At 32.7% G+C, this 25,236-nt stretch overlaps 1 pseudogene; it reads left to right on the top strand.

Annotated features, from left to right (window-relative positions):
- Nucleotides 1-14,942: 14,942 nt before the first annotated feature.
- LOC105786973 (receptor-like cytosolic serine/threonine-protein kinase RBK2) lies at nt 14,943-24,943 on the top strand (annotated as a pseudogene).
- The last annotated feature ends 293 nt before the right edge of the window (nt 24,944-25,236 follow it).

Here is a 25,236-nt window from a genome sequence, read left to right as displayed (position 1 = left end):
ACTCTTAACTAAAATTATACATGTGCTTTGTATAAGGCGGTTAAGCCCATCTTGACTTTCTACCAAATGGTCTTTTCCACTATTCTCAAACCATGAATTTCTTTGAGTTTAGGCTTAAAGGATCATGAACCAAACACATAGAATAAAAACTTCATTAACTTTCAGTGGAAAACTTAGTTCTCTCTTTAACCGATAACTATGTGTTTTCCTCAGAAAATAGAATTTATTCTCTAAAATACATTTCCACTATTTTTTTGGCAAAATGAAGCTTATCAAGTGTTGAAATAGTTCAACACATAGTTCAACGCATAGTTCTTATTTATAGAAAATTAGTAGAAGAGTTCTACTCGAATAAGATCTAATTAAATAATAATATTTTAATAAAAAACACAACTTCTACTCTAAGTAGAAGAGATAGGGGCAAGGTTTAACACCTTAATTGTTTAGCCAAATGATTAGCCAAACGGGGTTGCTACCCATATACTGAAATCAACTTAATATGTTACAGTGTGATTTTTACTTGCTTGTAAGCTAAAATGCACAATCCACATATCCATAAGGATGAGTTAAAAAATTTTATATTCATGAGTGAATTGACCAAATGTCAATCAATATAATACGACATTCTTATAGCATTAGACGCACATCACGTCTTGTAGCTCAATTACATAACCAATTATGACCCTAAGCTTAAATCCTACCATTTCCCCCAAATGTACGCATGTTATCATCAAGGGAATCAAGCTCACACTAGCTTTAAGGATATTGGCTTTTCCCCTCTTCTAAGTATCATCTAGCTTAGTATACCTAAAAAAACAAAAGTAGGGAAACAAGGTAAATTTGTAACACCCCTCACCTGAGCTAATTGTTGATTTAAAGCTACATAATGCTACAGTCAAAAAATGGAACATTTAAAAACATTAATCAATCAATTCTAAATGAAAACCATTAAATTCAATTATTCCAATCATTCAACACAATCTAAATCCTTTCTTGACTCATATTCGAACTTGTATAAGCTCTAAGGTTGACTTGGGATCAAACAAGGACCAAACCGTAAAAATTTGAAAAGTTTAAAATGATGTTGTGATGTAACACCCCAAACGTTCAATAGGTCAACCAATTAAACGGAAACACTACGATTCCCACTAAGTTCGTGCTCACAATATTAATACATAATTTAATGATGGTTACTAAGATATTTTTATTAACTTATGACCTTTGACCCATATTGAATTAATTACACTAGTATTAAATTTCAATTATAATTATTCCTGATCCTTAGGCTTAGCCTACTTATTTCCCCACTATATGCATGCTACAGCTTAGATGAATAACTCACATTGGCTCGAAAGGCTTTGGCTTAGTCCCTCTCAGCATCTTGTATAGCCTATCTTACCTAAGAAGCATAATAAGAAGCTAGGTAAGTTCAAATGGACGTCGTGAGTTATTAAAATAACATAATCGATCTTGATATTATCTTGATTTTATACATTGACACAATTCTCCATTTTAATCGTTTATGCATTCGTATATATTGTAGCATGATTCCACTTAGGCATATGCATTACTTTCATACACGACAACTCTTTATCAATTTTCTTTGAGCAATCAATCATGTGCGGAGTATCTTCATAGAATAATACTATTACGGACTAACACTCAGCGGTTGGTCTCTAAAGACTCATGCATAAAATTTCACATTTGTAGGACTTTTACATGCGGACCCACACATGGTAGCTTATATACGTAGATTCAAAGTTGGTGGGTTCATACATGCAGATTCCTACCTACGGGTCCCTAATTTGTGGACATGCTTCCACGGGCTCACACCTGTTTACTCACATGCTCGAATTCATGCATGCAAACTCATTCTTGGTGGGCTTAGATTCGTGGGATAATACCTTGGTGAACTTAGACTTGAGGATTCATACTCATCGATTAGTTCTTGCAGACTCTTGCTTGAAGAGTAATCCTTGTAGACTTTTTCTTGAAAGATAGTGTAACAACCCGATTTCAGTGTTGTCGAACATAGTGGTTTGAGGACCACAAATCTGATGAGTAAGTTTGTAATTATTATTTAATTTATATGAGTCAACTATCGTTTTATATTAAATTTTGGTTTCTTAAATTTTAGATTATTGAGAAAATAGTAAAGATAAGTGGTTTATCCCGAAAGTCAAGTGGTTTTGGAAAATAAGATTTTGATACTTTATTTTTATAAACCGAGGCCATAAATATTTTATTAAATATTTATCGAGTTATAATAATGGTATGTGAAGGTTCGGTTCGAAAATTTTATTGTTTAATTCATTAATTAAAGAAAAGGACGAAATCATAAAAGGTATAAAACTTAATCATTATTGATTTTTATTAGCCAATGTGTTTAATTAATTAATGTTTTAGGTTTTAATTAGAAAATAAATCATTTCTTTTTCAAGTGGACGGTTAGTGCGCATTTTTATCATAAATTATATGTTATTTAAAATGTTATAATAATATTAATAAAAGAAAAATATGAATAAAATAGGAGTCATCTTCTCCATTTCATATTTCCTCCCGAAATCACCACAGCTAACCTTAGAAACTTTCAGGCAAGTGAAAGTTTTTGCATGTAAGTGATTTATTTACCCGTTTTTAATAATTTTTATGTTTTTGAGATAGTTGTAGCTTAATCTAGCTAACCTAGGGACTATTTTCTAAAACTGTTAAGATTTTTGAAACTTTCCATTGATGGTTCTTTGATGTTTTTAGTGTTAAATGTTGAATTTGTAAATTTGGTTGTTGGTTAGGACCATTTTGCAAAGGAATTTTTATTAGTTTTGAGTTTAGGGACTAATATTGTAACACCTCTAACCCGTATCCGTCGCTGAAATAGGGTTACAGAGCATTACTATAAAAACGTAACTCAAATCATTCATTCTCAGCATTTCATAATCATTTCAAAATCCAATCAAACACATGCATAACGTCTTAATTCGAGCCCTCGAGGCCTTAAAAACACTTTAAAAATGATTCGGGACTAAATCGAAAACATTTAAAACTTCATGGAAAAAGATGGAAAAATTAACACTGCAGAGGTCACACGGCTGTGTGACTTACACAACTGAGACACACGCTCATGTCTCAGGCTATGTGGACATTCGAAGTAGAGACATACAGTTGTGTCCCAGCCAGTATCCATGCCCATGTAACTTTTTGACTTGGGTCACACGGTCAAGCCACACGCCTGTGTGTCAGGGCGTGTAACTCTCGAAATGCAACCTTTAAAAAAACCTACAAGGGACACACGACCATGTCGCGCAGCCATGTGTTACACATGGCTGAGACGCACGCCCGTGTCTTAGGCTGTGTGGACAAGAAATAGGCTAAATTCAAGCCATTTCTTTCACCCAATTCAAGCACACCTAAAGAACCATTTGCACATATGACCAAGGTATCAAAAGATGTTGAACTATGCATAAAATGACCAATTTCCTTTCAAACAATATGCCGTAAAGGTACATCAAACACATACGTTAAACATACCTAAAAATGTTCATAATTAACCATTTAGCAACTGACTTGTTTCTATACTAAAACATACCACTTTGACATATACCAACCTTACCAATTTAGATTCATACCATAACAAAATAACTTTACCATTTGAACCACTTCTCTTATGTATCAAAATCATATAACTGACAGAAAACTAGCCATTACCAAATGGTTCCAACATCCAATATATATACATACCAAATTTAGGTCCAAATAGTCATAATTCAACCAAACTTATTAGATTAAATCCTATATCAAAACATGCCCTAAATGATCAGTTTGCAAACATTCTAATACATACCACTTTGGTCATAAAACCATGCATCAATTTGATCATATAACACCAACCATTGAGCATAAAAGTGCCAAAAGCGCACCAACCATTAAGGCATCAAAATAATATAAGTTTCACAAATTCATAGCAATATTACATGCCAATATCATTAACTAAACATTAGACATAGTCCACTTATACGTGCCATTATAACCACGACTAAAGCATCAAAATCTACTGATAAAATCAATGGATAGTGTGATGGATCTCTGATTAGCTTCCAACCCAATCGAGCTTCTGACAATCTATAAAGTAAGAGAAAGATAACTACGTAAACAATGAATGCTTAGTAAGCTCGTATAAACCATAAGCATAAAATTTCATTTCGATAATAAACTTTATAGAATAGACATAAAAATATGCCAACGTCATAAAATTCATAAATCTATATGATCATCGACTCACAAATGAGTAAATTCATTAATGTCACATATATTTATAATTCATAATGTGAAAGGATTTTGTGGGACGAAATGTATAACCAACAACCTTTCTATAAGATTATACACCTTTCAATTTACTATCTTTCCATTTCATTCCCAATGCTTATCATAAGCCTAAACGACATTATCAATTCTTGAATTAGTGTATTTATACATGATATAGGTATATTCATTCATAGTATCGTAAAATTTCTCACATATAAATACATCAGTTACCACATTAAACCTTTTATAACATCGAATACGTCCCGATTACATACTTATCATTTCATTCCCTTTTTTACCCATTTAATATGTATAGTATAAGCATCAACATAAACATCAATTATATCCACAAGCTTGGCATGAGTCTAAGCACATCAACAACACATGTTAGTTCATTTAAACATGATTCATATGAATTTTACATGGATAACCATTATACTTTAGCATATTTCAATTGGATTTATCATTCATCTCATAACATATCATGTTTTCCATGTATCACCATTTCAATGAGTTTCATGTATACATATCTTAGTTTATGTTGAACACTTACCATTTCATTTGCATAACACATAAAACATAAACATAGCATTAATCATAGTCACAAATTAGTGATTAAACACATAACTTAGCTATATCATCACTTGGTAAGATATAGAACATAAACAAAACATCACTTAAATCATACTTTTCAAAATCATGAATTCTCATACTTTGATCAACGATACATCAAACCTTTCTATAGTTGTCATAGTGAAATCAATCAGAAACCTTACCAATTCATCCCTTTTCATGCCCGTTGAACCACTTAGAATAATATCGGATACACGAGAAGCTCACACAAACTATGCTAACATATAGTCGTTGCTCACACGAGCTGTAACATGGGCCTGCTCACACAAGCTGTCGAGTATCCGTAACTAATGCCAAACCTCAGCTATTGGTAGGACATTCAAGACCAACGCCCGAAACATGGTAACCTGGGTCTGCTCACACAAGCTGATGGTCAGAATGTAGCTACATGGTGCTGCTCTACAAGCTATCGAGTATCCGCTGCAAATGCTGGAATTCAGCCACCGGTATGATATTCAAGATCAGCACCTGAAACATAATAACCCTAATGACATGTCATTTGTATCCTAAATGTTCCTAAGGTTCAAACGGGGCTTGATAGTCGTTGTACGTCGTTGAATTTTCATCGTTTCTTGACACGATATATTATATAATAACATATATATAATGTTTCAATCACAATAGAATCACATACTAACTTTCAATTTAATCAAGATTATACAGAATTCAGTTCATAAGAACTTACCTGGCTAAATTGTAGAAATGACAAAGTATAGGGGCATTTTGATAATTTTCCATTTTCCTTGATTTTCCACTCGATCTTTATCTAAATTAATAATTTCATTCAATTTATTAAATTAGATAGTAAAATAATTCATTTTATACAATTTAGTCACTTTTTACATTTTATAAAATTTCCCCTAAAATTGTACTTTTATTCAATTTAATCCTTAAGCCTAAAACATGCAATGTAACCATTTTTACCCAAAATTGAGCCTAGAAAAATACTTATGGCATCCAATGCAGCCCATTATTGCAACTATTTCACATAAAATCCTTGTAGTTTTACCATTTTAACAATTTAGTCCCTAATCAATAAATTCATCAAAAATCACTTAACAAAATACTTTTAAATGCCAACTAACACTTCAAATTCATCATTTAACAACTAAAATCACAAGGTTCATAAATGAAAAAAATTAAAGTCTTTAACAGTTTCATAATCGAAGGTATAGGCTAGTTGATCTAGATGCAACGATCTCAAAAGCATCAAAATTATTAAAAACGGGTAAGAATTACTTACCATGCATTAGAATATATGCTAGCCAAACCTTATAAACAAAAATGGTGTTTATTCCTCCCCATTCAGTCATGAAAAACCAAGAATGAAGAAGATGGCCACTAAATCTTTTTGTTTATGTTAAAATATTTATTTAATTACCATATTACCCTTACTTAAAATTAAAATTATTTAAAAATTACACCTTGAAATCATACATTAATAAAAAAGGTATAGTTACCTTTTAAAACCTAAATTCATGGTTCTTTAACCCTTTAATATAATTAAACTAATAGTAATTGACTTTTTCAACTTTTATGATTTAGTCCTTTTCCTTAATTAACTATCGAAATGTTAAAATTTTTCAATGAAAATTTAGTACCACCTTAATAAAATTTTGTAAATATTTACAAAAAATATTTACGATTTGATTTATAAAAACGAGGTCCCGATAACTCATTTTTTAAAACCACTTGACCTTAGGGTCTTACCACTCAAACTTAATAAATTGCTTAAACAACATAAATTATCAAATAAAAAACTTTTTTAAAAATTATATTTGACTTGTAAATATAAATAATAATATTTACGAACTTACTTGTCGAATTTGATGGCCCCAAAACCACTATTTTGCCACCACTGAAAAACGAGTTGTTACAAATATGAAATAAAGTAAAATTTAGCATGTAAATTTAGAAAAATTTCAAGTGTTTGAAAGCTAATTTGGGATGATATTGAATTCAGTTGAAAGTATTAGGGGTTAAAAGTGAAAATTTAAATAGTTTTGGTGTTAAGGACTAAATTGAATTTAATGTAAAAGTTTAGGAAAAATTGTATTAGAATTTGATATATTAAATTTAATCATTATATAGATCAAGAATAGAATCGTACGGAAGATAACCAAGGAAAAGGGAAAATCGCGGATTACTCCCTACAAGTCAACTGATAGCATATCTTAGGTAAGTTCATAGTATAGACATATGTATATATTTATGATTTGTGTTGTTATGAATTTATTAATTAAAATGTGATTGAAAGGCTAATGCAATATTGAAGTTATGAACTGTTTATAGTTAAGTACAAGGTGAGTAAGTACCTATTCGAAAATTGACAAACATATGTGAAACACGATAGTATATGATTTTGGAAAGAACATAATTGATTTCCAACATGTGTACGGATATTTTTAAAGTGCCCCTAGATGTTAAATGTGATAATTTTGTTAAAATTCTTGTTTGAAGGTAGTAAACAATTAGGATATCATTGGCATGCTAATAGGGTTAGAATGTGCGCTTGTATAAGCTTGCACTTTAGTGCCTCTGTATGCACTTCGATGCCTCTGTTGGCATTTTGATGCTTTCTAGTGTGTTTTGGGGTACCGGAGTATCTAAGTCATGTTACTATAGTTCATCGGGCCATATGTTGAAAGAAAATATATGTATTGAATTTATGAAGTATTTGGATATGATATGTTTATATGAATATTGAAATGATAAGTGATGGAATTTGAATAATTAATTGTTATGTGGTTAAAAGTTGTTTGAAACGATATTAAAACGATTGGAAAGTTTATAGTTATATGTATGAAACGCTTGCTTTGTAAATGTAATATTGGTGAGAGAGTTATGTGTTTAAAAGAAATGGAATATGAATATGAATTGACATGATCAATTAGTTAATAAGATTTTATTTATTTATCTATTGTTGAAACTTTCCTATTGAATGACACGGAATTATGACGTATTGAATGATCGAGAGATTATACAAATGATATGTGAAACGCTCACCTTATTGTTGTAAATGTCTTGACATGAATTCATATTAAATTAGTTATATTTGTTTACTTAATTGTAAACTAAGGTAAGAATTTTGTATAAGTATTTATGAACTTACTAAGCTATATAAGCTTACTATGTTACATTTACTTTTTTTGTAGATTACGTTTTGCGAAACTGGTCGGACGGGTCAACTTCAGAGCTCACACTATCCATCCTTTGTTCTGTAGGTTTTTACTTGATTATTTGTGTTTGTGGCATGTATATAGGGCTTTGATGTTAATGAGTTTATACTTTTAGTTGGATTTGTAAATTTGGTTCATAATGATATATAATAGTAATATCATGTTTTGTGTTTAATTTGTGATGTTGGTGGAAAAGTCTAATTGAATAGTCTTGATGGCTATAATGGGTGGAGAAATTTTTTGTGTCATTAATATGGCAAGCATGAATTGATGTTTGTTACAATGATATGGTAGTAACTTTGATGTATTATTCGTGCATAAGTGTGAAGTGGACATTATGGTTTAATATTGTAGTTTTGGGTAAATATGTTGGTCCTTGATATGTGGTATAAATGAATGAGCTTAGCATTTGGTATTTGGAGCTTTGATGATGTTTGAATAATATTCATTAAATGGTTATGTTTTTGGTTATATTTCTTGTTCATATATATGTATAAATTGTGGTGCCAATGAGAGCATATTGGTTAGGCACTTAGGTTGTATGGTTTTGGTATGTTTTAGATGTCTTCATATGTGTTTTGAATAAGGTGAAAGTGGTTGGAAATGGTTTGGCTTGATACCTAAGAAATGGTTGATGAATTGGCTTGGATGTGAAGCCATTTGGTTGAACACGGCCTGAGACACAGGTTGTCACATGGCAGTGTGCCACACACGGCCACCCCACACGACCGTGTGTCTTATTGATTTTTAGGTTGACGATTTTCCACACAAGTTTACTTTGTTACACTACCTGGCGACACAACCATGTGAACCTATTTTAATTTGTAGACAGTCTAGGGACATGGGCATGTGAAAAAGTCACCCGGTTGTGTCTAAGGCCACACAGGCTGGTCTCTTTCATACGGCCTGACCACACGACCATGTGACCATTGTTTTCCATTTTTACCTTCTTTCTTTATTTTGATTCAATTTAATCCCTGATTATTTCTAAATAATTTTTAAGGCCTTGTAAGCTCGAGTTAAGCTTAATATATGATTGAATGACATGTTTATTAATTGAAATTATTGGTGGTTGTTTCAAAAATAATTTTTTTAAATGAAGTGTTCTACTTGTGTTCTGTTAATTGTTGTAACTTCTTGTAACCCTAATTCAGTGACGGTGACGGGTGAGAGGTGTTACAGATAGTCCATACAGGCACTTGCTTGAAGAATAGTCTTTCCAGACTCTTTCTTGAAAGATAGTCCATGCGGACAATTGCTTGAAAATAGTCCATGCAGACACTTGCTTGAAAGATAGTCGGTAAGGACTCTTATATGAAGAAGACCTATGTTGTCACACCCCGAAGTGTGACTTAAATTTCTAAGATATATTTGTTAATGTTGAGTTTATTTTATTTTCTGCTTGGGCTTGTAATTGGGCCTTTGTTTAAGACTAGCTTGTTAAAAGCTTTCGAAAACCCTATCTTTCCCTCCTCATATTTTCCCTATGTGTTGCATATTCATAGTGCCATAACACTAATGTGCAAAAAACCCTATGTATTTAAGCATACTTTATTGTGGTCGACCCCCCTCACTTCATTATTCCCTTGTTTTGTGCCGCCCTAACCCTAGCATTTTCGGTTTGTCTCCTCCTTCCTCTCTAGCATCATGTTTCTCTTCTCTTTTCTTTTCTTTTCCCTTTTCTCCCTTGCAATATCCCCCTCTCTTCTCTTCTCTTTTCTTTTGATCCTCTTCCTCTCTTTTCTTCCTAGTCGCCACACCTTGCACCCCTTTAAATCATCAATTTTCTTTTTCTTGTCAAATTATCTCCTATTCATCCAAATCCTATCGACATTTGGGACTGTTGATGATAGAATCATTTCCATTTGCAGTAGATTGGTAAGCAAAACTCTCTTGTATCGGGTAAAAATTTGATCTCGTAATTGAGTTTTGGTTTTGCTCTCTTTTGTCTTTGTTAATCAATTTTTTTTAGTTCCTAGATCTAGCTAATGTCGATTCTAGCTTTGAGTATTTTGTGTTTATGTCAATCGAATAACCAAATCAATATGGGAATGGATCAGATCTGAACTGTAAGAGTGCATCGGATGAGTGAGGGTGTCGTTCGAGTGTGTACAGTGAGGTGTGTGCCTTAATGTCTAGTGTTTTCATGTGTCTATAAGTGTTTTTCCAAATGCATGAGTGTTTATTCGTGTGTTATTTGAATGCCTGAGCTCTGGTGGGTACAAGGTTTAGCGAATAATACTAAGGTATTTTGATTGGCAGAGTGGTATTGACCCAGGTACATTTCAAGCGTATAGAATGGGCAGATACAACTATGCGTTTTAGTTAATGAAAACTCTATGTTAGATGGCTATTTCAATTGGAATAAGGTAGTGACTAAGTGGAAGGGAAATGAGAATGTGAGTTTACATTAGAATAATGGTGCACCTTTAACCGTAGTACTGTGCAACTTATGTTGTATGGTAAGTTGGTTAGGAACCAACTGAATGTGAACCGGAATAGTTAAAAGATAAAAGGGTACTCGAGTAGGTTTCTCGAAAGTTATGGACTTTTAGATAAGGCAATATAGTAAAATGTGACACTTGTCAAGTTCCAATAGGGACTTAGATTATATTAATGTATATTCAAGATTTGAATAAGGGAGTTCTCTTCTTTCTTCTTCCAAAATATTATTTTTTGAGGCTTAAGAAGCAAAAGGAGGTATTTTTTGAGTTGGAGATAAAGTCAAGGATTATAGGGATGATTCTCAATGTCAAGGTAAGTTTTATGACTTCGTGTGTTATGAAAGATTAGGCCTATAAGAATGCTTGAACAATAGAATGAAGCAGTAAGACTTTATATACGGGTTATTTGGGTTAGAGATGATGACAAGGTTATTGAATGAGTTTTGATGGTGCTTTTCCGTGTTCTAAAGCAGTGGTTGTTGTAGTATCTTGATGAAGGTTGGATCTGAAGTTCAAACTGCTACATGTGGTGGTCAAGTGAGTCCCTAAGCCGACTTTTGCTTGTATGTGGTTCATGTGAATGTTTCTATGAATAGTGATTAAACTGTGTAATCGAACTTGAAAAGTATGGAATGGTAATAATGCTATTGCATGTCTGTTTGATGAATTTTGTATGTGTAATATGTAGGAAATCTGAGGAGTGGGTAAGTGGTTTGAATCTTGAAAGTTAAAAAAAAAAAGATGTTATGATGAATATGTTGATGTGTGAATATTAGTTGAGGGTTGCATGTATGACTCAGATGAATCTTACAGGTATAGAGTATGAGATAAATAATTTGAATTTGAAGCTTGATTGTATGGGTATGTTTTGAATGTTTGAGGCGAATAGTGTGTTAAATTTAAATGGTGTCAATGCATGAAAGGTCTGCTAGCGAGTCTGTGTCTGTCTATGTAGAGTCATCTAAAGGGGTCCATCAATACTTTAAACACGACCTCTAAAAGAAAAATCCTTGGACATGACACCATATCGTGTAAGACCATAGCTAGTGGGTTATGAAATCATACGAAAAGAACTAAAGGAAGGTTATTACCTAAAAGGGTTTTTTACGTGACCCAAGGAAATAAGGGGCAAACCTTACGAAATGTGAGTCTAGGCGAATCCCTATATGAAAATGCAGGAAGGCTTGTGGCTAATCTATGAAAAGGAAGCCTTTGTGACAATCTATGAAGAAATTGTCTTTGTGGAATAGCCATAAGAATGGCATTCACAGTAAACTCTAAAGGAACGATAGTGGTAATGAATTTAGAAGGAAAAGCCCCTATGGCGTATCATATTACACATTGGATGAGTAATTCTAATGAGCTTCCCTTGCGGTGAGCTTCGTATGAACTGTTATAGTGTATCCTGCATGGTTTTAACATAAGAATAGAGAAACTAGAATGTGCCAGAGCATGTGGCGAATTCAAAGTATGGGTTAATTAGATTTGAAGAACAAGTCTGAGTAAGGGTTGTGTTCAGTACATTGAAGAATGTTATTGGAAGAAAAAAGGTATTCTCTAAAAAGGATCATATCATTTAATTAAAGAATTTATGTTCTATCTAAGTACGAAATTATTCATGGATTCTGACGAAACGATGACCTAGAGTATGTATGTAAGAATAATAGTATTTTGTCTGTATTGATCCTAGAAGGAGAATGGTTAAAGAATCAGGAAAGGGCAATGTGAAGAATATGAGTAAGGTTTCGAAGAGGCAAGGGGTAAGGTATGACATCTATGGTATAAAGAATGAAATTCAAGAATGGTTTTCCCTAGAGACAGGTTGAACATTAGAAAGAAGAAGAGGTTTATTTGAGTGACCAGATGTGATGTACAAACATGATTAAGGTAACTGGTGTTTAACTCGCTAAGTTCTCATGAACTTACCTCTCTGTTTTATGTTACAGGTAAGCTGATTTGGGTTTACACCGGGAGGGATGACACTAGCGCTACGCCAAAGGAGTGGCGAGATAGGCTATTATGCATACTAAAGGAGCTTGGGTTGGCGCGGTCGAGTTTGATTTAACAAATAGAAATAATGTAGTTAAGTTATGAGATCCAACAATAAGTGCTTGTAACTAAAATCTCTTGTACAATGATCGTAGTTTTCTGTTGCATATTCATTTATATTTTGGTTGGAAGATAATTTTAAATAAGATGTAATGGTTGAAAATTTGTACAAGTATATCAAGTTGAAGACTATATTAGTGTTGTAACACCCGAGATCCATATTCGACAAATCAGATCAGGTTGAGGGTGTTACAGTTATGGTTGATGATTTTGTCTAATAATGTTAGTTATGTTATTCTAACGATTTTGATTGTGACAAGTAACACCAGATCTAGTTAGAAAATAACCTTTGATGAGGTACTGAGAAACTGATGGATCAACACTTGGAAATAGAGTCGTATGGTAGATCTAGTTGTAGTGTTGCCATTTATTTTCTGAAGTGTGTTTGTTGAATATGTGATTGATGTTGTTTGTGTTAATTTTTCATGTTTTACTCTCGCATGCCTACTGTTATTGCCTAAACAACAAACTATTACCATTCGAATGATAATAGCATGTCAACACTGTCACTGTTACTATTTTCTTACTTTGATAACATGCCATACTATTGCATTGGGTCTTGGGTTATTGAAGGTGGAAGTACATGCTTTAAAAGCCGAATCGATTCACCTGTCAAATTTATTGTTATACTAGCGGTTCATCCATAAATACTATTTTGGTGTGTAGGGTAGGACAAGTTTTGGGGTACTTTTACTGTAGTGTGTAGGGTTGGATTGGGTAGTGTACTGCACTGACTTTCATAAGCATGCTGATACTTATTGTGTTTTCTATGGATATTGTGAAACTGATACGTACTGTACACAGCATGCTTGTATGCTATTATGTACTGCTTAATATGATTGTTGCTCACATGTTAAGACCATATTGACCTTTATAGCTCACTCCTTAGTTTCCCATCTTTTCCAGTAACCCATGAAGTTAGGGCTCGGACTCGACATTCGGAGGATCATCGTTAGATTTTACCAAAAATAAAAAAAACGTATTTTTATTTTCAATTTATTTCACAACTTCTACATGGTTTTTCTTTGTATAAATGAAATGTGTCATGGACTTGGATATTTCATTGGTTTGGACTTTGCATATTACATTATAGCATAAAAATCAGATAATATTTATTATTGGTTTTTAATCATGAAAAGGTATCATTTTTTAATTAATGAATAAAAATTTAGTCTTAAATTTTCAATAAGAAAATATGAGATGGAATAAAATTTTAATTTTAACTAAAAAAAATTTCAATTTTTAAATGGCTTTAAACTTAGGAACTTCTGATTTTCGATATAAAAAGATAACATATTTTGTTAAAAACATGTTAAAAGCAAATTCTGATTTTTGATCGATAGAAAAGTTCATTAAAACAATGATGAGTTTAGATGGTACTGAAATTGAATATTTTTCTGGGTCATTTCAATAGCTACTGTGACCATCATAATTTGGCCACAAAGTCTAGGTTGGGTAGAGAAGGTTAAATTTGGTGGTATCAGAACAATGTTTTTAAAACTCAGACAGTGGGATTAGTAAGGTCTGCATACATATTTTTTAAAAAAGGGTTTATCGGGTGCCATGCCAGAAAAACTTTGACGATGTTTTCAAAATAATTCCAGAACTTCGATTTCGTCCCTAAATAACTAGTATATTTTCTAAAACAGTAGATACACATTAGAGTTTAGACATTCGGGAATTCACTATGAGCACCCGAGGTAGGCCATGTTGAGCTGCTCAAGTTGAGGTGCCTGTGCATCAGAACGATACTCCAATTCCTAAAGCTAATCTTAGAGATGACGCAGTTGCCTCTATTGGTGATAACTAGGAAAGGGGAGACGATGTATTATCTCATGATATGTTGAGGGTTCTTCAGAGGGTTACTGAAACCATGTCTAGAATTTATGGTCGTGGATCAGTGACTGAAAGGCTCTGGGCTAATAGAGCTGAGTTATTTAGGGGTGTGGCTCAAACAACCCTGACTATAGCCGAGTATTGGATGGAGGCTAAAGAGAGGATTCCCAAGGATATGGATTTTACCATAGAATAGAAGTTGAAGGGTACACTGTCACGATTGAGGGATGAGGCATATTGATGGTGGTAGTTTGTAGTAAGGGGTACCCTGGCAGAGCGTTTGACTTGGGAATATTTTCTGGAGGCCTTTTAGAATAAGTATGTGGGGACAAGATATGCTAAAGCTCATCGACTAGAGTTTATTAAGTTGAAATAGGGTGATAAAAGAATAGCCGAGTATGAGGCAAAGTTTCTTAGGATAAGTCATTATGCTCTGGGCATGGTAGCTACTGAGCTGGATAAGAGTCTGCAATTTGAGGATGGGCTAAGGTAAGACCTTAAGGTTCATATTGCACCACATCAGGAAAGGGTGTTTGATACTCTAGTTGAAAAGAACAAGATTGTGGAGGAGGTTAAACGGTTGCAGAGGGAGAAATGTGACAAGCATAGGGCATTGAGTAAGAGGGATTCAGCTCCTACTGGCTCATTTTTGTGACCTTTGAAGCGGGCCACGGAGGGTAGATCACAGTAGAGTGTTGCAGGGGGTAGTACGGGTGATTCATTTGGATCGGGGAGGATTTCGATTTGTGGATATTGTGATAGACGTCATTCGAGTGAAGTTTGGAAGAAGTCTAGCACATGTTGGCGATGTGGATCTACTCAGTTTTGAGTGAAGGATAGCCCATATCCTGCTGTTCAGATGCAAGCTACGACTAAGACTTAGGGTTTTGGGTAGTTACCTCTGAGGGGTCGTATTCAGGGTAGGAGTGGTGGTTTTGGAGTTGCAACTGGTGTAATAGGTACTATTGGTCGAGATCGGAAAGCACCAGTGAAAATCCGACCAGGTCTGGGACTAGACAACCGACACTAGTATACGCAACTAGGCATCGAGAGGATCATGATGCATCCGATGTCATTGCAGGTACCTTTATGATTCATTCAATGTCGTACTTTGCATTGATTGATATTGGTTCTACTCATTCCTATGTTTCTAGTATGGTGTCTGATAAATTGGGAATTAGGGCAGATGAAATTGCTAGTGATGTTACTATTGTGAGTTCGTTGAGACAATCTATTATAGTGAATAAGATCAATACAAGGTGTTTGTTGGGGATTCAAGGTGAGGTGTTTCCAGTCAATTTGATGGAGCTACCCTTTGGAGAATTCGACTTGACTTTGTGGATCGATTGGCTGGTTAAACATCGTGTAAGTTTCAACTCTGCCACTAAGAGGGTGACTCTGAAGGCAACTAATGGGAAGAAGATTGTTATGGTAGGGAACAGAGAGATTATCTGTCCAATGTGATCTCAAGAAAGTGATTTTCGATAAACGTGTTATGGTTTATAGTAAAATATCACACAAAAATATATTAAATTAATTCGACAGTGTCCGCTAGCGTATTGGTCAAATTGTAATATAGTAAAGTTTACAACGAAACACTTATAAGTATTTCAAGGATCGTACCTAAGGGATTGCAGATTGGAGAAACTATTATTAAATTAATTACAGAAAATAATAACTAATCTAATCGAGTCTCGAATTAGTAGTGTTAATCCAAATAAAAATATTAATTAAACTAATTAAATTAACTTACCTAAATTAACATAATGGACTTTAATATTCCTAGTGTCGACAATGTGAGCATTTACCCTATAATCGATTAAATCCCTACTTAAATAATTAATTATCTTAGATTGAGTTCTTTATCTCTCTTAGCTAAGACTATCTTCCTGGTTCATCATCACTAAGTATTACCACCTAAGTTACCCTTCTAGACTCTTCCTAGGCATATGAATACCCTTTCTGTCTCTCAGCTTGCACAAGTTATACACGACAGGATTCCTTTCTGGTCTTTCCACTTACCACAACTTATACACGACAGGATACCCTTCCGGTCTCACCTGTCTCGATATTCTTTCAGGGGTGTCACTCCGTAATATACTAAGTACTCTTGAATAAATAACCAATTTCAAATAAATAATTACTTAACAAATAAATTAGTTTATTAATCGAATCATGCAAGATATAAAATAATCACAATAATCTTTTATACAACGACTAATCGACTGAGTTAACAAAAGATAAATAAAAGAAGAGAAGAAAAGAGATAGGAGAATGCTCATGAATATATATTGAAATTCGGATTCGAAGCAATCTCTGCTAGTAATTGTCTCTACATCAGAATAGAAAAGATCCGACTACATGAACATAGGAGAATGCTTCATGTCATGACATTGCCATCGTGAATGCCCTCCTATTTGCATCATATCGTCGTGACGGGAAGAAGTCCCTCATTATGATGTCGAGTGTATTCCAAGCCTTGGCTACTTCATTTTGCTTTTGAGCTCCCTTGTTTTGCGGCCCGATAATCACCCCCAGTATTCTTGGACCTGAATTGACATCCTACACACTTAATTAGCTCATTAGTCACTCATGAGGCCCGAGTCGACCTTACGAGTCATTGAAATAACAAAAATGCGTAAAAACGCTTATTTTATTAACTTTTAGTTCCTACCATACTAATACTAAAGATATGATAATCATAAAGTGCCAAGAAAACAGGCTTGTTAAGTGCAAAAATGACCTAAAATAACTATTACAGTTGACATCAAATCAAATACCCCCGCACTTAAGTCTTTACTTGTTCTTAAGCAAACAAAAGAAAATAAATAAAATCTATAACTAAATAATGTATTTGAGCCAGCTTGATACACAAGATTAGATCGGAGAATCGACACTAGGAAAATTTTCTTAAATATATAACTCTAGCTAGAAATTTAAACAATTTACAATTATTTACACCTAAACAGTTAGTTCCATAAATTACAAAAAAAGTTAAAGAAAATTAAATATATATCTCTATCAAAGTGTATATACAAATATAGTATTTATTTTTGCAGGGTGTAGTCAATTCGAATATTTTTTTCCTATTCAGATTTTTTTGTCCACTCTTTGAACTCTAATGCAATAATATTTCCTTGTATAATCCCTTATGATGATTTTTTTTATTTGTGCCAATACGATTGAGATTTTTCTCAGGCACTTTTTTGTAAGGGTTATACTAGCCATATTGCATTGTTTCAATAACCATGAATTTTATTGAGTACTTTTTAAATTGAACATCCTATATTTCTACAAATATAATTACCTATTTGTACCTACCTTTATCACTTGGTATATTTAATCCATTTTTCGTATTTACGTTTAATAAACTGAACTAATTATAAGTAACCTAAATTATTCAATTTCAAGCAAAATTTTCAATTTAAACAAACAACCTAGGTATATGCTCCTAACCGATCACTTGTATTTCTACAAGCTCAAACACAAAAAGAAAATTTAATTACTAAAAATCTCTAAAAATAAAGTAAAAGAAAAGAAAAATTTTCTTATGTCACCCCACACTTTATTTTGCACATTGTCCACACTTTATTTTGCACATTGTCCCCAATGTACAATAAAAATATAAAGGAAAGAGGTTACTTAATTAGCTTGATAAGTGCAACAAAATTGGTGGGACTGACTCTTCACGGTTTTGGCTTGAAATTGTAGTGCCTTAAAAAATATGGGGTTTCTACACAGAAAACATGATTTTTTATAAAAAAAATAAAATAAAATAAAACATACAAACTGAAAAAAAATCTTATGTACTTTCCCCACACTTTAGAACGAACATTGTCCCAATATAAAAGAATTAAAGTGCGACTAAGAAAACTTCCTTGAAATGATTAAATTCATGTTGTCTTGGAACTCTCAAGATTTGTGTGCTATAAGTGAATGGAAAATACTTACGAATAAAATATAAACTGAAATAAATAAAACTATAGTCGCTAAGTTTGTGAAGAGAGGAGAATAGCGATAATAGTATGGGTTGACTAGACAACTAGGGCACTAAAATGTTGCGTAATAGTCGGCTCATCACAACGAAATCCCCTCTCTGTCGAGATCACTACACCAAAACAGGCTTTTAGCGGCATTTTTAGCGGCGTTTGGAAAAAAAACGCCACTAAAAATCAAGCATTAGTGGCGCTTTTATCAAAACGCTGCTAAAGGTCGAGCATTAGCGGCGCTTTTTGAAAAATGCTGCTAAAAATAAGAATTAGCGGCATTTTTTGAAAAGTGCCGCAAAAAGCCTAAGCCCAACGACACCGTTTTCTGAGTTTTTGGGGCCTTTAGCGGCGCTTTTGAAGAAGCGCCGCTAATGCTCGGGCCTTTAGCGGCGTTTTTGAAGAAGCGCCACTAATGCTCTGGCCTTTATCGGAGTTTTTGAAGAAGCGCCGCTAATGCTCTGGCCTTTTAGCGGCGTTTTTGAAAAAGCGCCGCAAAAACATTTTATCTGTCTATTTACTATTTAATTGGTTTATTTATATTAATTAAAGTTTAATTTATTTTTAATTGAATATTTCTTAAAAATAGATAAATTTGAAATAATGACACGTAGAAATAATTTGAAATAAAAAACATAAAAAATATTTGTTAAAAATAGAAAAATTAAAATACTATTATTTAAAATAATTTTAAAATTTTTTGGGTACATTCTTGATTGTTTTTTAATTTATATATTAAATAACTTCTTATAATCGTAAAAGAGATAGCGTTAATTTTAAAATATTTAATTAATTATCATTATAGTTTAGGGTTTTTGGTTTAGGGTATATGATTAATTTAAGATTTAAGGCCGATTTAGGAGTTAATAGTGTAAGGTTTAGGGAGTATGGTTTTAGGGTTGGGATTTAAGGTTTAGGGGTTAGGGGTCAGGGTTAGAGGTTAGAGGTTAAGGGTTAAGAGTTAGGGATTTAGGTTTAGGGATTTAGGGGTCAAGTTAGAGTTTAAGGTTTAAATTAGTTATTTTTTAATTTAGGGTTTAAGGGATAGGGGTTAGAGGTTTAGGGTTTATATTAATTAGTATTTTTTAATTTATATATTAAATAATTTCTTATATAATTGTAAAAGAGATAATATTAATTTTAATATATTAAAATTATGATTATAGTTTAAATTATTGAAGAGATAATAGATAAACTTTATATATATTAAATGGTTTAAGATTTAAGGTTTACTTGAGATTTGTTAAATGACACGTAGAAAATATTTGAAAGTAAAAACATAGAAAATATATGTTAAAAATGGAAAAAATTTTAAAATACTATTATTTAAAATAATTTTAAAGTGTTTTGGGTATATGACTGATTAGGTTTTTAATTTATACATTAAATAATTTATTATATAATTGTAAAAGAGATAATATGAATTTTAATTTATTAAAATTATCATTAATATAGTTTTTAAAGTTTTTATTTTCATATTTTAAAATTTTTGTTTTTGTTTTTGTTTTCTTACATAAAAATTATAAAAAATTTCAAATTTATCTAATTCTTTTAAATATTACTTAAAATTTCAAAATTTATTTATTTAAAATGGATATGAATTATATAATAATTAATATAAAATTGTAAAAAAAATCAATCATTAGCGGCGTTTATGATAAAAACGCCGCAAAATTTAAGCAATAGCAGCGTTTGGACGAAAAACGCCACAAATATGCATTGAATTTTTCCAAAACGTTCCGTTTCACTATAGAAATTTATTTTTTTTAGTGGCGTTTTTATAATAAACGCCGCAAAAAATTATTCTACTTTAAAAACTATCCCGCCATTTTATCCCCAAATTCCCCCTGAAACCCATCATTTTTCCCACTGAAACCCTAACTTTGCAAACAGGCCTTCTCTCTCGCTTTCTCTTCCTCCCTCCCTCCCAGCGACATTATAACAAAAATCGCCAAAAAAATTTAACAAACTAGAATGAAGCTATAGTGCGTATTTTAAGTTGAGTGATTCTATAGTTTCTTGTAGCCGTTTGTTTAACTTTGCTCTACATTTATTCTGGTTTGATCTGATTATGCAGAGGACCAGTTCACTTTTACGAAATCTGCTTTATGTTATTGAGGAAGTACAGATAGCACGGTTAGACATTAGGGGTCTGATTCTTACTAACTTCCATTCTCCATCTGGTACACTATTATCTCCTCTTTATTATGTTTCTTAAATTTATGGTTGTGATGCCGTGGGCTGAAATTCTTGCTTTAAGAATTTGACTTTTGATTCTTTGTTTCAAGAAAATGGCCAGAGAAATGCCTCCGTGCCTGCCATGGAAATGACCAAGTGGTTTGACACCAACTAGTAAGTTGCTATTTCTTGGCCTATTTTATCAGCTTTGCCATGCATACTGAGATTTTGGTACTAATACTAATTCCCAATTTTCTATTGCAATCCATCTAAAATAGCCTTTTTATCTATAATCGTATAATCGTATACTAGATTTTTTTTCCGGTTCATATAATCGTAGGAAAATTTTTACTCTTTTAGAGTTTCAAGCTGCCACAAAAAACTTAAGCACTGGTTAGTATACTTTGTACTCTGCTTGGAATTTGATTATGGGTTGATTTTTTATTTTATTTTTTTGGTGTGTGTGTGCAGAGAATCTTGTCGAAAAAGGTGGTTATGCTTAAGTCTATAAAGGGAGTTTACGAAACGGACAGCTTGTTGCAATAAAACGACTAACAAAAGGCACAGCCGATGAGATTATAGGGGATTTCTTGTCTGAGCTTGGGATTATGGCTCATCTGAACCATCCCAACACTGCTAAGTTAATTGGTTATGGAATTGAAGGTGGAATGCATCTTGTCCTTGAGTTGTCTCCAAATGGGAGCTTAACTTCTCTTCTTTATGGTTAGTTTCATCATTTTCATGAAATTATGAACATTGAAGGGATGGATCCCGGTGTGAATTGACCTTTTTTTTATGTATTGTTTTTTCTAACAGGTTCAAAGGAAAAACTGACATGGGGTATTAGGTTTAAGATTGCTTTAGAAACAGCTGAAGGTTTAAGGTATCTTCATGAAGGTAGTAAGAGGAGAATCATACATAGAGATGTCAAGGCTGCAAATATTTTGCTTACAAAGGACTTTGATCCTCAGGTACCCTCCAAAACCAAATCCTTAAACGTTCCATTTCTTACATTGTTATATAGTAACATAGGAAAGCAACAGATTTGTGACTTCAGACTCGCGAAATGGCTACCCGAAAACTAGACTCACCACACCGTTTCCAAGTTCGAAGGCACTTTCGGGTTCGTATACCTAAACACTGAACATTTTATTACAATTATCGGTTATCAATTCCAATAATTAAATCGATCTCATTTATTTCATTCTTTTTGCAGCTACCTAGCTCCTGAGTACTTGATGCACAGCATAGTCGACGAAAAAACCGATGTGTTTGCCTTTGGTGTACTGTTGTTGGAACTTGTTATAGGCCGTAGAGCTCTAGATTACTCTCGGCAAAGCCTTGTATTGTGGGTACGTAACGCCACTAAAACAGACACACAACATAACCATATACTCAAGTACTCGCTTATATGGATATGCACATGTATTTTATTTATGCCTTGAATTTGTTTTCCACCCCACCTAGGCTAAACCTTTGCTAAAGAAGAACGAAATCCGAGAGCTGATCGATCCCAATCTCGGCAACGATTACAGCGCTCGAGAAATGAGCCTTGTCCTCCTAGCCGCTTCGCGTGCATACACCGGTCGTCGATACGGAGTCCGGAAATGAGTCAGGCACGTCGACAAGTTCCACATCAAAGCTTTGATAACTTTCATGCATACATACATATTACATATACATAGACGTATATATATGTTAACAGTTGGTTGTTAAAATGTCATGCAGGTAGTGCAGCTACTTAATGGCTATCCCAACAGCTTAAAGAGCATTAAGAAATGTCGGGTCCCATTTTTTCAAAAAAGCTTTCAATAAAGAGATTTGAAATGGTGCATGCCATGGAAATGACCAAGTGGTTTGACACCAACTAGTAAGTTGCTATTTCTTGGCCTATTTTATCAGCTTTGCCATGCATACTGAGATTTTGGTACTAATACTAATTCCCAATTTTCAATTGCAATCCATCTAAAATAGCCTTTTTATCTCCATTCGATATATAACGTTGTTGGCCTTTTCATTTTTAGGCATATTCAAAGTCTGCAGTTTACATGAGCCAGTTGAGTGCAATTCTTTTTCATTTTTTACAACTTTTTCTAACCAACAATTTATTTGTTACATATATGTTTTATTTTATTTTAATCGTTAGTTGTATGTCACTAATACTTAATTGTTATAATTTTTGACAACTAATGCTTTTTTTTAACAAATAGAATAGCATAAATGTTAATAATATAAATTTCTTATTCCTTAATGCCATCCCGATATTTGTTCATTACCCAACCCACTCTTCCTTGCCATTACCTCTTCATTCCTTACATTTCTTATATTAAGTTTGATACATCAACCAAATTTATTTATTTTTAAAATATTAAATTTATATGTACGGGAGGGTTAGATTTGGACTCCAACCTAGTCTATTTTATATTTAATAATATATTGTTTTATTTTATATGTGATGTAATTTACATTAAATTAAATTAAATATATAATATTATAATGCAAAATTAATTATAATGCAAAATTAATATATAATATTATAATATTATAAATTTAGGATTTGGTTTTTACTAGTTTATGAGTTATAATTAATTTTTGTTCATATCTATTATATTATTGATATTTAAATATCTTTTGCTTTAATTATGAAATTTTCAAACTTACTAAATATGAGATTCGTATTGATAGCTTAGAATATTTGTCTTGTAAAGAAGAGTTTATGTATTTGTATTGATATTTAAATATTTGTCTTGTAAAGCAGTGCTTCGTGTGACAACAAACATCGCTTGGGAAGGTTTCGTTATTGGTTCCTAACGGTGAGTTTTATATCGACCATATATCAGTGTGTAGCTTTCCGTATTTAAGAAATAAATTCAGTTAGTTACAGATTATATGTTGTTCTTTGAATCTGATCAATGAAGTTAATACAAACCATGCTAAGCAGTGGAATAAATTCAGCTAGCCTTGTGCAGACCCTTTAACCTTCTTTTTCTTTTTTACTTTGCTGTTTAATACAGTTTATAGGACTAATGGTTTTGGGTTTGATGTAGTTTTTGCACTTGCAAAGCTTATGAACGTCAGTGAAGATGAGAGTCAACTTTCTGCTATAGCTAGGTATGGCCTTTTTTACGTATAGAGATGCAAGAATTTTAGTTGTAATTCAATTGATGATTTATTGATTTTTTAAAAATATTTTGTAGCCTACTAATTTGCTTTACAGAGCTATTTTAAATATATTATTGTCGGAGAATGTGAAGATTTTGACATATTTCAATCACAAGATGGTAGGTAAACCACTATTTTGGTCTCATATGGAACATTTAGGGTTAGAGCATCAGTTTCTATTTTTCTCATAATCTTGATTGAGCAGATATTTTATATGGGCACCTGTTTCTTAACTTTGCCATGGTTGTACTGGTGTTCACTTGAGTTCATGTTTGGAGGAAATTTTTGACAGTATATTACATATGTTGTGCATGGTTGCAGAGCAAGGAGTGTTTAGAGAAAGTTACTCAAACAATATCTTTTCTTGCTCAACCACGAGAATCTCACTTGCTTTTGCTTACGGGTAAAGCTTTTACTTCCTTTCCAATTGAACATAACTTGCAATAAATGCTGTGAGTTAGTCATCTTTACTGCCGTATATGGCTAACTCCAATATCGTGCAGAATATAAGTATGGATGTCAATGGTTGTTTTAGTGGCTTTTTTTTAAGTAAAAGCTAAGAGAATAACTTGCAGGAGAGGTGCAGAGGGATAGAGCTACAGAGCTTTTGGGTTTGCGTGCATGCAATTTTCAGCCACGACACTCAAGCAAACTTGGAAATGAGTTTCGGGTGTTCACAAACTATGACCCTAGGGAGAGATTAGGAGGATGGGAGCAAGAACAATAGGTGCCTTTTTCTTGCCATCGTTTGCTAGGAATATTTTCTCATGGATGAGCTTCATGCAACCTAATTTTTATCCATTATCAAGGCATTTCCAACACTTACCCTTGGAAAAATTAACCAGCTTTTCTGCTAATTTTCCCATAGAAAACATGAAAACATGCAGATGAGAAAACTTCCAAGCAAGTTCATCCTCATATTATGCATTTTGGTCTACTTTTTTAAACTAGTGCAATTTTCCTCACTTGTGTAGATTTCGTAATACATAAAACTATTTAAGGTTGTTTAAAGTTGTACTGACTCATGCCTACTCATTGCCATTTTTGAAATGTAATTAGGAAGTTGTTCCAAAACACACAATACAGATAGAAGAAGCCATACAAGTTTCTCATATGTATTATTTCTTTTAGTTTTGAATCTAAATTTTATTTTTACTTTAATATTTACGACAACTTGAGTTCTAACTTTTGAATTTTAATTGTGTTATTAATTTATTATTTTAAATTCTAAAACTAAATTCATTAATTTTTATATTTAGTTTTAAAGTTAAAATTTTCATAGAAAATTTAATTTAAATAATATTATTTATTTATCCTTAAAAGTATATTTAAAGTTCAAATTTAGAAAATAAAACATAATATAATATTTATCATAAAAATAAATATAATTTGATTAAAATATTTTTT

Source organism: Gossypium raimondii, chromosome 1 (genome assembly GCF_025698545.1).
Source record: "Gossypium raimondii isolate GPD5lz chromosome 1, ASM2569854v1, whole genome shotgun sequence".
In the NCBI taxonomy this organism is placed as follows: Eukaryota; Viridiplantae; Streptophyta; class Magnoliopsida; order Malvales; family Malvaceae; genus Gossypium; species Gossypium raimondii.
Note: the sequence above shows the minus strand (reverse complement) of the source record. Positions and strands in the feature narration are given on the sequence as shown.